Below are 8,326 nucleotides of genomic sequence, written 5' to 3' on the forward strand. Positions count from 1 at the left end.
AAGTCATTTTTGATATATTTATCCTAAGATATTACATTGTATTGTAATCATTTAAATATTGGTCTCTCCTTTAGTAATAGCTAACATTTATCAAGTGTTCAGTATTTACCACTTTATACATTTTTCATTTAATTCACACAATGACTATGAGGGAGGGAATATTATTTCCAGATTATAGTTGAAGAAACTGAGGTACAGAAAGGAGTAACTTACTCATGATTAAGTAACCAGGAAAGAGACAGACCCAAGAACTCACACTGTGAACCAATATGTTACAGTAACATATAACTGTTAACACTAAGGCTGGGCTGGCGTGGTGGCTCACACCTGTAATCCCAGCACTGTGGGAGACCAAGGCAGCTTCGACACCAGCCTGGGAAACATGGTGAAACCCCACCTCTCAAAAAAAAAAAAAAAAAATTAGCTGGATGTGGTGGCATAGGTCTGTAATTCCAGCTACTCAGGAGACGGAGGTGGAATGATTGCTTGAGCCCTGAGACCATGGTTGCAGTCAGCCGAGATTGCACCACCGCACTCCGGCCTGGACGAAGAGTAAGACTGCTATCTGCAAGAAAAGTCTTAGTGTCTTTAGGGGACTTCATTTTTAAGTCACCATCTATCAACCTCTTCCACTTCCCTCACATTCATTAAAATACACACTCACACACACACACACACACACACACTCTTTAGAACTTGGAACTTGGTTGGTAAAGTTGAGGCGAGTCAATTACCAAACTTGCATTTCATCTAACACCATCATGGGCAACTTCAGTGGCCATGTACTTAACACCCTTAATCTACGTCCCACACCCTGGACTTTATCACTGAAACATTGTGACTTCAAAATCTGAACTTCTCCTGAATAGAGTAGCCTATTTATTTATTTATTCAGAGACAGGGTCTCACTCTGACACCCAGGCTGGAGTGCGGTAGCATGATCTTGGCTCACTGCAACCTCTACCTCCTGGCTTCAAGTGATTCTCATGCCTCAGCCTCCCAAGTAGCTAGGATTACAGGCGTATGCCACCATGCCCAGCTAGTTTTTGTATCTTTAGTGAAGACGGGGTTTTGCCATATTGGCCAGGCTTGTCTTAAACTCTGGACCTCAGGTGATCCACCTGCCTCAGCCTCCCAAAGTTCTCCGATTACAGGCGTGAGCCACCACGCCCAGCCACAAACGGTTTTTCAAAACAGTACAGTACAGTAATTAAAAGCACTAGCTTATGCAACAGGTTGGTTTTGTGTGCTGCAGCTAACCTCAAAGTTGTAAGGATTAAATCAGATAATAAAGTGCTTTCAGTAACATGCCTGGCACAGTTCATTGATTCAAACATTGAAAACAAATTTTTTTAATTATACATACTACTGTGTACCTTTGGGAAAATTATAATTTAACAGATATGGCTAAGTTTGAGCCTTCCAGTCCTTTCCTTCTCTGCATACTCTTCAGAGGTAACTGGAATCATGCTCTGGGAGCATGTCTTTCCATGTCTTTTTCTTTGCTTTTATAAACATATGTTTCCATAGAAATGCTTGTATATAGAGGGGGCACGGTATCATGCTGGATTTGTTATTCGGCACTTTTTTGCTTGATCTACCTTGGATGGCTGTCTAATTGTTACAGCTTTTACCTTTTAACTATTACTCAGTATTCTTACTAAGGTAAGACTATGCTGATGTTGTTTATATTTCTCTAGTAATAGGCCGGGCACGGTGGCTTATGCCTGTAATCCCAGCACTTTGGGAAGCCAAGGCAGGTTGATCACCTGAGGTAAAGAGTTTGAGACCAGCCTGGCCAACATCATGAAATCCAATCTCTACCAAATACAAAAATTAGCCAGGCATGATGGTGGGTGCCTGTAATCCCAGCTACTCGGGAGGCTGAGGCAGGAGAATTGCTAGAACCCAGGAGGTGGAGGTTACCGTGAGGTGAGATCACCCCATTGCGCTGCAGCCTGGGCAACAAGAATGAAACTGCTCAAACATAAAAAAGTAAATAAATAAATCAAAACATTTCTCTAGTAACAGACAATCTTGATATCTTAATATTTTGCTTTTTATATTCTTGTTACATTCTTATTAAAGAATGCATTTTTATTTAGATTTGAAGTAAATCTTGTGTATTATTTGTTACAGCACATCTTTTGCTTCATAACTTGCTGCATCATGATTATGATTATTATTTTTAAAAGCTGTTACCTTTTTGAAGGAGGAGCCTAAAGGCTAAGTGACAGTATCTCTTCTTTAGCTTAATAACTAGTAGTTCTAATTTGATATTTTATACTCTTAGCACACCACACAAATGAGTGATGAGAAAGAGGATGATGATGGCTGTGACCTTTTTGCTGACTCTGAGAAAGAGGAGGAAGATATTAAGGAAAGCTGTGCTCACCACCTCCCTTGGTGTCCCCCAGCTGACCCACTGCTGTGACTTGATCACAGTCAGCATGCTCTTCCTTTGGAGTCACAGTTCAAATTTTGTTAATCCCAAGAAAAATGTCCTGACATCGGTAGAGAAGAAAATACTAAAGTATTTTAAAATGGCTTGTTCAGGAAAATTAGTTTCAAAAGGTCTGGTGTCGTTTCAAAGCTCTGATAGTAGCTGTGTGTTACATTGCACATATTTCAGGGAAGAAAATAGCAAGGAAGTTGTTTCCTTGTGGAATGGTTATCACTTGCTTTCTCATTCTAGAGTCTTCTCATCAAACTGGGAAAGAAATCCCAGCAGGAGCTGTTTTCTGTATTTTTTTAGGTAATAGCTTAAGGTTTGTTTTCTAAAACTGTACAAACTACTGTTGTTTCTCATTTTCCAATTAATCTTCTAAAGCCTAGCTGGGGACGAGAAAGACCTGGGGAGCTTCAAAGGGCTTTGAGGCAGCTTATAGAAAGAGCTCATTTACTTGATGTTAGCTCTTATTCTCCTAAAGCTCAGTGGCCTTGGACTTTTTGTGTGTTGAATGACCTGGTGCGATTTCTCCATGGTGAGATCTTCTATAGCAGCTTAATGGCTGCGAGGCTATCTGGACCTGTTAATGCACTTTGTGGATTAACTGAAATGCAAAGTTTTGGTGGGTGATAATTATTTTCTGTAAATCACAGCGCCGCACACTGCTCGACAGCTATGGCTGTCTTGTCCTCGCCCAGAGACACGATGTGCTTTGGTGCTGCTCCATTCATCACTGAGAGCCTGAGAAGCCTGAGCAGCCCACTCAAGGAAAGCCCTACGTTCCCCTCCACTGGCCTCTTTGATGATGATGACTGATGATGATGTATGACGACTTTTTCTCGTGCAGCCCGCCCCCCCCCCCGCAGCAAACCTTCCAAAACAGGTACCTGTTCCCTGCCTCTGTTCTGGGACTTCAGCCAGAAAGAGAATGTTGCTAAAGAACTTAAGCTTCCCTAGTGTTTGTATCTATTATAGTACCAGAATCCTTCTCGCGCATTCCTGTCATTGAGCTGTTGTGGTCTTACTTACATAAGGTGTGGATGCTGGGAGGTCTCTTTTGGAAAATATTTTCTGCTCTGTAAGCTGATTACTATGATTATTTTCCTTATAGAGAGCAAATCCTTTTCCTATAACTTCGCTTGCATTTCTAGTTCTGACCTTTTGTATTGTAAGTTTTTATCATACTTTCCTTCCAGCCGACCTTAGTTTAATTACATGAGCCACATGTTGCATGCTGCTGTTTAGTTCCGCAGCTTCTCTTCTCTCTGCAAGAAAGCTCTAGGCGGCTTGGTCTTTCCTCAGATGATGGGGGTTTCATCCTATGGCCACTTTGGCGTTCTCCTTCTTTTCTCTTAAATGTAAGTCCTGTGTTCTGAAGTCGTTCTGTAAATTCATTTGTTTTTTAAATGTGCAGATGAAATCTCCCAGAGGCTTTTGTCAAATGAAGATTCGGATTCAGTAGGTCCAGGGTGGGGCTGAGAATTTACATTTTCAAGCTTCATGGTCTGTAGATCACACTTGGAATAGCAAGACTTAGATTTATTGACTGCTTTTCCAGAAAAGAAAGGTAGATCCCTGCAGTGCACATGAATTTCAGCAGTTGAAAAAATAAAAAAGGATGGCATAGGAATAGATGGAACCAGAATGCATTTAGAAGCAGGCTGTCCGGACTTACCAATCTTTTCCAGTGTTAGATGTAGAAAGTAAGGATGGAAGCCGAAGTGTGAGGGAAAACGATAGCCTAGTTAATCTAGAAAAAGTGCAAACGGATGCAGAATGCACCCAGGTCTCAGTGAAGTTGACAGTGAGTGAAGGTAGTAGTGCTTTTGTAGCTCCCCAGGGCTCTCACTTAGTGGATATCTTTGAGAACTGATTTGGAATCACTAGTAAATTGATGCTGCTTTCTTTGACAACTGCTATTCTCTTCGGACATTCATGAGTCAGTGACCTCATTTCAGCAACACATGCCCCATTCAGTACAGCAGTGCTTATGGTGGTGAAGATATTCAGTAGGGTAAGCTGTGGCCCTTCTATTCAGTGGAATATTGTGTGACTGTTAAAAAGAATGGGGTCTACGCTTGTTGACTTGGGAAGGTTTTATAGGTACATTAAGTGGAAAACGCAAATGGTAAGACACATTGTTCAGAGTATCTTCTTATTTATAGTCGTATTTGTAAATAACTAAAATTAATTCATTAGTACATCCTTTGGGGGAATTGGAAGCATGTGTGCTGAACTGTTCCCAATGTCTGTCTTGTTTGAGTAGACTGATGTAATTATGAGGGGATTTCATTATTTGCTTTTATCTGCTTTTGTACAGTTTGATTTTTTTTTTTTTTTTTTTTTTTTTTTTTTTTTTTTTTTTTTTTTTTTTTTTTTTTTTTTTTTTTTTTTTTTGAGATGGAGTCTTGCTCTGTCTCCCAGGGTAGAGAGCTGTGGCGGATCTCGGTTCACTGCAACCTCCGTCTCCTGGGTTCAACCAGTTCTTCTACCTTAGCCTCCCGAGTAGCTGGGATTACAGGTGTCCGCCACCATGCCCAACTAACTTATGCATTTTTAGTAGAGATGGGATTTCACCACCTTGGTCAGTCTGGTCTCAAACTCCTGACCTCAGGTGATCCGCCCCCCTCGGCCTCCCAAAGTGCTGGGATTACAGGCGTGAGCCACTGCACCCAGCCCAGTTTGATTTTTTTTAAAGCAGGAGCTGAGCCTTCATTTCTCAGATTCCTTAGGTGATTGACTTTGTGGTCCTCTTAAGTTTCTTTCTTCCTCTAGATTTCTCTTCACCTTTTAAGTTAGTCCAAGCTTCTCTAACCACAGGAGACTGCTGCTTGGACAAGCATATCAGCCTCATGGTTAAACTGTTTGTTCTGTCTTTCAACTGAGCTGCTAATATGCTCTTTGAAAAATTCCAAGGGAAGAGTATAGTTTCACTTACTATTTCTTTATAAGTAACCAAGAAACAACATAACTTTTATGTTAATCTTCGGGAGAGAAGAATTTCTTAATCTATGAATTTTGTGGTAGAATTTTTTGTGGTAGGATTTTTGGCCTTATTGTAATTTTACACCTTGGTATTTTTAAAGGCAAAGTCCAATCCGCTGCCAATATCTTTGGTGACGAAGAAGGAGATCTGTTCAAAGAAAAAGCCCAAGCATTGCCAGAAGCCACTGTAAGTCAGACAGATGAAAATAAAGCAAGAGCAGAAAAAAAGGTGAGCAGGATGGAAGAGTTAACGCAGGAGCATTGATCTGTGGCGTTTTAATAATTCATGCGGAACCCAAAGGGAAGTATTGTTCCCTTACACGTTCATATTGAAGAACTTCAAACAGAAAGTGGAAAGAATATTGCAGTGAACACCCAAATAACTACCACCCAAACTGATCAGTTCTTAGGGTTTTGGCAAATATTTTACAGATGTAAACCTTGTTACGTATCTATTTTTTTCCTGAACTATTTGCATGCAAGTTGTTTGAACTGTTTGCTACATGGAACTGTTTGTGTGTAGTCATCGTGACATTCTACCCCTAAATATTTCATTAAGCCTCTCTTGAAAAGACTTCCATATAACCACAGTGTCATGATCAACAGCTGTGAGACTAACAGTAATTCTATAGTAGAATCTAATATCTAGTCTGTATTAGAATTGCTCCTGTTTGCCCCAAAATATCTTTGTAAAATCACCCCAACAAATAGAATACAGATTTACAATTATCTCGCCTATAGTTTATATTGTAATTTCCTCTCTTGTTCCCAAAATGCCATTTATAGCAGCGGTCCCCAACCTTTTTGGCATTAGGGACGTAAGGAGAGTGCAACTTGCAACCTAGATCCCTCGCAGGCACAGTTCACAATAGGGTTTGTCCTCCTGTGAGAATCTGATGCTGCCGCTGATCTGACAGGAGGAGGAGCTCAGGCAGTAATGCTTGCTGCTCACCTCACCTCCTACTGTGCGGCCTGGCTCCTAACAGGCCATGGACTGGTCTTCAGCCCAGAGTTGGGGACCCCTGCTTTATAGTTTTTTTTGTGTTTTGATTTTTTTTAAGAAACCCAGGATTCAGGCAGTGTGTCTGCATTGCATTTGGTTGTCCTGTCTCTTTGGTCTCCTGAATGTAGAGCAACACCTCCCACATCTTTTTTTTTTTTTTTTTTTTTTTTAATGTCCAGCCACTTGTCTTGTAGAATGTGTCTCATGAATTTGCTTGGTTATTTTCCTCTGAGTAGATTCAGAGTCAGAGCAGTTTTGGCAAGAGTACAAGCAGACAGGGTTGTGCACTTCCCATTGGATCATCTCCCAAGACAAATCAGGTCCACTGTCTGCCTCATTCAGACACGTTTGTCACTTGGTTGTTAGAGTGCCCACCACACTGCTTCACTGGAAAGGATCCTGTTCTCTTTTGCCATTGATAAGTTGATCTCTAAAGTGATAGGTGAACACAGTGTGAATATCTGTTGTTTCCCAGCCTTTTACTCAGTGTTTTAAAAATCCATTGATGATCTTTTCCTGAATCGGTTAACCTGTTAGCGAGCATAAACCACCGCTTTTTTAATTCTATATTTCTTATGGGTTGACATTCTTCTGAATAAAGAGTTTCTTCTTCCTCTCCTTCCCTGACTTTTAGTATTTCTTTGGGATCATGGATTCATTCTTCAATGTAAGTGATAATCCATTACTATCATTCTTCTTCTTCTTCCTTTTTTTTTTTCTTTTTTGAGACAGGATCTTGCTCTGTTGTCCAGGCTAGAGTGTAGTGGTGCAGTCACAGCTCACTGCAACCTCAGCCTCCTGGGTTCAAGTGATTCTCTCCAGCCTCAGCCTACCAAGTAGCTGGGACTGCATGCACACAACACCATGCCCAGCTAATTTTTGTATTTTTTGTAGAGACTGGGTTTGACCATGTTGGCCAGACCATCATTCTTTTGATGCTCAGATTGACCTGAGTTTGGCCAGTGCTTGTGTCCCCAGCAGTCTTTAAGCCCTTCTGACTGTTTGATATTTCACTGCTGTCCCGCACAGCTGATCCCTCCTCTTTCTACAGTTCGTCTTATCATGTCATGTCCTGGCTGCGAAACCCTGACTTTCTCCTGCCCACCACCTAAGGCCCAGGATTCAGAACCTGGCAGGCCTGTCAGGCAGCCTGCCTTTCCATGCTGTCTCTCATTGCATATGTCCCATCTATGTACCCATTACCCAGGCAGTGTGTCCTGCCCCCCGATACACCAGATGTGTCCTCTGTTTGTCTTACTGTTCTCTTAACAGACCCCTCGGCTTGGTGCCTATCATAGCAGAGACTCCGTGCACTCTCTAAATGGTTGATTGAGTAAACCCTCTTTTCTGGGTATCTTATTTGTTAATGCTTAATTTTTCTTTTTCTTCCCCCCCCCAACAAAGGTTACCTTACCTTCCAGCAAAAATCTCAAGTCCTCGTCAGAAACAAAGACTCCAAAAGGCTTATTTTCAGATGAGGAGGACTCTGAGGTATGGTATTCTTTTCCTTAGTTGTTGGTGTTGGTCTATGAATATGACATAGAAACTATTTCTGAATCAGGTTTTTCTCAGTGGAGTTATAAGACTTTTTGTTAAGTACTCCAGTTCTTTAAAAATTATCTCTAGAGGCTAGGAGCTGTGGTTCATGCCTGTAATCCCAGCACTTTGGGAGGCCAAGGCAGGAAGACACCTGAGGTTAGGAATTTCACACCAGGCTGGCCAACGTGATGAAACCCTGTCTCTATTAAAAATACAAAAATTTGCTGGATATGGTGGTGCGAGCCTGTAATCCCAGTTGCTCAGGAGGCTGAGAGAGGAGATTCACTTGAACCCGGGAGGCAGAAGTTGCAATGAACCAACATCACACCATTGCACTCTAGCCTGGGCGA

General features: G+C 41.5%; 1 long non-coding RNA gene across 1 annotated transcript; it reads left to right on the forward strand.

Moving 5' to 3' along the window:
* Positions 1-3,300: 3,300 nt before the first annotated feature.
* LOC108522115 (uncharacterized) lies at positions 3,301-7,857 on the forward strand. Its single transcript, XR_001883369.1, has 3 exons — positions 3,301-3,332; positions 5,536-5,663; positions 7,842-7,857. It is a non-coding gene; the product is annotated as an uncharacterized LOC108522115 (long non-coding RNA).
* Positions 7,858-8,326: the final 469 nt, after the last annotated feature.

The sequence above is a fragment of the Rhinopithecus bieti genome, unplaced genomic scaffold, assembly GCF_001698545.2.
Source record: "Rhinopithecus bieti isolate Rb0 unplaced genomic scaffold, ASM169854v2 scaffold_64410, whole genome shotgun sequence".
Lineage (NCBI taxonomy): Eukaryota > Metazoa > Chordata > Mammalia > Primates > Cercopithecidae > Rhinopithecus > Rhinopithecus bieti.